Raw genomic sequence first — 5433 nt, 5'->3', positions numbered from 1 at the left:
GAGTTTGGGCCACTACCAATCTGCCATCCCAAAAGGAGCATCCAAAGGTGTCACTAATGCCATGATGAGGCGGATGAAGTCAAGCTTCTCTAATCTCCAAGATCATGTTTCTGGATGCAAAGTTATCATCCATACTATTATGCATTTTAATATCCCATAAGGGTTGGAGTTTTAGAACTAAACCTGTTGACAATGGTAAAAAATAATAGATATTATTGGATGACATAATCTAAATACTTAAACATGAGGGTTAAATTTACTGCAATATCTTGAGTCTTCTCCTGAGATAACTAAATTTGACATCTAATTAATGTATTCACAGTTATGTCATTTTTAATGACAAAGAAAATAATGGGCAATTAAATGTCTAATCCACTAAAAATTATTGGGGTATAAAAATAGAATTTAATTTCAAAAATCAAAAATATCTTTTTGAAACAGGTTTGACCTTATTTTTTACTTCAAATTATGGAAGTAAGAACAAGTTTATAGAACATTTTAAATACTCATATTTCATGAAAAGATCACAGATAAAATATTGCAAAGCAAAAAATTGCAGCAGTAAAATCCATAAGTATAATATAATGATTAATGATATCCCCACGACAAACGCTTACGAGAGGATCGCTTGGGTTTATGAAAGGGTTGCATGGATTTCTCACTCCATGCCCGCTCGCTCACTCGCATCTGAATCTTAATCTTCACTGTCGCTCACTCTCGTCTTCATCTTAATCTTCATACTCGTAAACTCGTGCACCTCTTTATCAGCTTCTAAAGTCGTGCGTCGTGCCTGGATCTACAAAAGTCTGACTACAGCTAAGACCATTCATGGTGTCGCTGGAAGCAGCCTAAGCAATAGCTTGCGTGTAAATAACTCTATTTAGCTGATCGGAAGTACTTCAGTCATTGGTACCACCTTACAGGAGTAGAGATGGCTTTTCGCTCTTGCTCCTTGTGCCTTTTTTCTTTAAAAAAAATAAAATCAAATGAAAAAGGTGACATGCCTTTTTTTTCTTATTAGTAGTTGCGGATACCAGACCTTCAATCAAAGACCAGGACGAGCAGAATTAGAAGGTTATCCAAAGGTTCTGAAAGACATTTTTTTAAACATAAATAAAATAAAACAATGAAAATCAATGTTCTGAGGCGCGAGTGAGTGGGAGCATAAAGGGCGCAGCGAAGTCAATTCAGATTCAGATTCATGTTAGGAACTCAATGAAGATTCAGATGCTAAGAAGTCTATGAAGATAAAGATGAATGTTAGTATTGCTTCCACACCAAACAAAACATCCCCTATGAATGCACAATTCACTATAATGATTTTTGAGCTTTTTTGAACTTTTCAAATGTTCCTAAAAATCCATCACGTCCATCATCCATATGGTCATCCCATAGTGCCGCCATCCAAGGACCCCTTCACAGTCACGGACCACCAATTTCATCACCATCACAATCACAATCACATCAATTGTCACGTTGTCGTCACCATGACGTGTGACGTGTGACGTGTGACATGACAAGTGACAGATGACAGATGACGGCTGCCGTTTCCGAGTTGATGCCTACCTCCTAAGTGTTTCTAGATTACCATGCTAAGAAAAAAGAAGGGAGTAAATGAAATAGCACATCTAAAATTTATAATATATTAAAGACAGTGTGCATATATAATTCTCTAAGCTCACATTAGATAAAATAGAAAATAGTTTTGAAATTTTTTCCAATCAATGTGTTTCATAAATAGTTTTCTAATCACCTAAGTATATGTTGTGGATATAATAATGGGTTGGTATCTAGGAGACAAAAGTGATACTCCAACACAACATTTAGGGCTTTTAAATTTCGTGGAAGAGAGGAAACTGATGTATCTTTAGACCTGATGGAAGAGTTAGCAAAAGAATGGGCATTGAGGCAACAATTTTAAACTAGCATTTGAGAATTAAAATGATACAATGGGATAGAGATACATAGATTAAGACTTCGTCATAAAGCAAGCTGGTTGTTCCCTTAGTGGTCCTCCTGCTCTAGCTTGTCGATTGCACTACTCAGATATTTCTTCTTCAAAATATTGGCCTTGCCCTTTCGAGCTTCGCAAGATTGATTGTATCTGTAGACTTCATACTTTTAATTTTTTGTTATCAAGGTTAACCCAGTTAGGATAGATATATATCCTACCATTCATAAAATAATTTAGCACAATAAAAATTGTTCGGAAATTTCAGATTAGCGAAAGAGAAAATATAATCAATAAAAACCAGAAAAAGTGAGTGAAAGTTTCACAACCTTTATTTTTTAAGAATAAAATTAAAAATAAAATTTTATTTCAGTAAAAATTTTAATTTCACATAATTTGTTTCCAACTAATATGCTTGCCTTACCTTTCCTCTGAGGTGTTTTAAAATGTAAAATTGCTTAGCATAAGTATATGTTGATGTAATATGAGATAAACATTCCTCTAGTGTTTAGAATGATAAAAGAATATTTTCCTTATCAAGTCATAACAAGAATACAATGAGAAAGGGCTCAGTCCACATCAAGGTCTTTAACCAGAAACATTTGGATTAAATTTTAACTAGAAAAGGCAAATAGATTGTACAAAGAAATAAATATTTAATCAAATGTCTAACATAGGAACTACAAGCCTACATGAACATGTGTTTGAATAAATAATGCAAGGATATAATATAGATGAATAACATAAGGAATTTCATCATACAAAACATTTTAAAATTCCAATCACTGATGCTATCCACACGTGCACATTTTTATGATGAACATTCATGATAATTGTCAATTCCCACATATTTAATATTGATTTTTTTAGCATGTGTGTGCATGTGATTTAAATGAAAATGTATGATATTTGATCTGAATTGCTTCCAACAGCTTTAGAGATGAGAAGGATGTGGAACCCTATTCAACAGAGAGCGGTTATGGAGGAGAGGGAAGAGGGCTTTAGCATTACTAAAGCCCAAGTTTGACTATCCATTTATTGGATAGAGCTGAAACTTCTGGGGTGGATTTATCATTTCCTATACTTATTCAAGCCTGAAACATGTCAAGAAGATTGTAAATTCTACCCAAACTTAGTTGTCCAGGTGGAGATATCAAAATTCTGGTGTTGAAATTCTTATTTTGAGCTGAAAATTGCAAGTCTTTTTTCTGAGTGAATAAGAATCTGTTAAACAAGGCCCATTAGACCTAATTCACTATCTCTTTGATGGCGCACGCCATCAAGGATCACCGACGATGTCATCCGTGCCACCCGACAGCGTTGTCCAAGGTCGGGTGAAATTGCATGATTATCACTTTTATTTTCATCGTTCTTTTCTCGTGTTTTGCCTTTTCTCGTTCTCGTCGCTTTGTTTTTGTCGCATTCGCGATGCGTCACGTATGTCCGTCTTCGTCGTCATGAGAAGGGGCCCCTAGTCTTTCCCCTTTCCCTTTCCTTTTATACTTTCAATCTCCCCTTTGTCTTTGTAATGGGGGCCCATTATATAAGGGCCCCCTAATGGACCCCTTTCTCTTGTTGACCCACTTAAGGGGGCCCATTGATCTCTTCCCCCTTTATTAGGGAAGAAGGGGGGGCGCCCTAAATTTTTGAACAAAGGAAGAAGAGTTTATTGTATTATTGTTTCTATCTTTGGTCTCACCCTCCTCGTTTAGAGAGAAAAGAAGAGAGGAGGAGGGGGAAGAAGGAAGTAGTGAACAGGGAAAGTAGGAGGAAGGAATTCCTCTTCCCCACCAAGTGGTTGGCATTGACCCTGGCTGCAATCACCATCCACCGACGCGCCCCATCTACGGCATAGTCGCCGATGGAAACTCCAATTTGCGACATTTGTGCTGAGTTGGTAGTAGAGTCATCGGAGGCAGATGTTCAAGAAACCCTTTCATAAGTTCAAAAATATGTGTTTATATGTGTCATTATTTTAAGGGTTTTCTGAACTTAATAAATAAAATTTATTTATGCCTTAGTGGTTAAGATTATATCCTTTTTACCCAAATGAAAATTATTCTTGTAAGATAGATTGAACCTTATACTTTCTTAGCTCAAAACATATCAATTTACGCAAATGAATTTTCTAAATTCTTCCATCATCAAGCCTGGGATGTATGATTAGTGAACAATTTTTGCTAAGAATTACTAAGTAATCTCAGAATTGCTAACTAATTAGATTTAGTGAAATTGATATGTTTTAGTACATTCGAATTGAAATTGAGAGGATTTAGTTGAGGCAGTGTTAGAAAATTCAAATTGATTTAGTGGAATTATATTACAGAATCTGGTCACTGTTCTCACGGATTAGGAATTCTATATATTGATTTACAGAGTTTTTCAGTTTTACCCCAATTGATGTCAAATTTGTAAATATGCCCCTAGCTGACAATTTGTGACTACGATTTGTTGACTCGAGATGAATTAAGCTGATAGAGTGGATGAAACATTTAGCTTAAATCCTGTGTAGAATGCCAAGCTAAGAATTTCCTACCAGGGTGAGTCCTTATTCAGCGGATTGCACTTAGAGTCTTGTTTTTTCTGAAATTTCAAGCTACTTAAGATTGGCAAATCGTGAACATGATTTGCCAATAAAGGTAGTTGAACTCAAATACGAATGGATTGATGATCAATTTTGATTCGAAACTATTTAAATAGAATGACTAAAGCTAAAATGATTTGAGAATAATAAATATTTGAGAATTAAGAAAAATAAAATTGCAATTTATAAAAACAATGGTGAACATGAACGAGCTACAAAATTGCTGAAATTAAGTATGAAATCAAGAGTTAAATTGCTTCAGAGTAATCCGAGAAGTATCAGGAATGACTTTGAGTAGATTAGGAAGATGTTCACACAAAGAGCTGTTCAATTTACCACGAATTTATGCTTGATTTTGGGGCTAATTGTGGTGCCAGATTGTCAACAATTCTGTCCCAATTGAGCTCTAAATGCACTCTAGGTTGCTCTTGAGTTAGAGAGGGAGCTTGGGCACTTCTCCTCTCGATTCTAGATCCAGAACCTCAGCTAAATTTAAATTTTCCCCCTTTTATCTCTGTTGAATCGAAAGAACAAGTTCTTCAGATTTTGTTACATTTTCTATCCATTTCACGTTGTACGCAGACTGCACGACATGACGCGATTGCCCATCGTGGTGCCGTGTACAACCTTCTTTCTTACGCACGGCACTGCATGTGTATTGTTTGCATGGGCAAAACTGCACGCAGCGCTGTGCACGAGCTTAACTCACTACATTGCACACAGCGAGTTAAGTTGCACACGACTGGTCAGCGCGAGGCTGGATGTGGTGCGGGACATGCATGGAGTTTTGTATGTGTATGTCGCGCATTAAAGGCATGATCAGCTCGCCTTCTGAGTGGTCTACGGCAATGTCATACACCCTGTGCCACTGAACAACTCATTTAGCGCTTAAACTAAA

This window comes from Wolffia australiana, chromosome 17, assembly GCF_029677425.1.
Source record: "Wolffia australiana isolate 7733 chromosome 17, ASM2967742v1".
NCBI lineage: Eukaryota > Viridiplantae > Streptophyta > Magnoliopsida > Alismatales > Araceae > Wolffia > Wolffia australiana.
Note: the sequence above shows the minus strand (reverse complement) of the source record.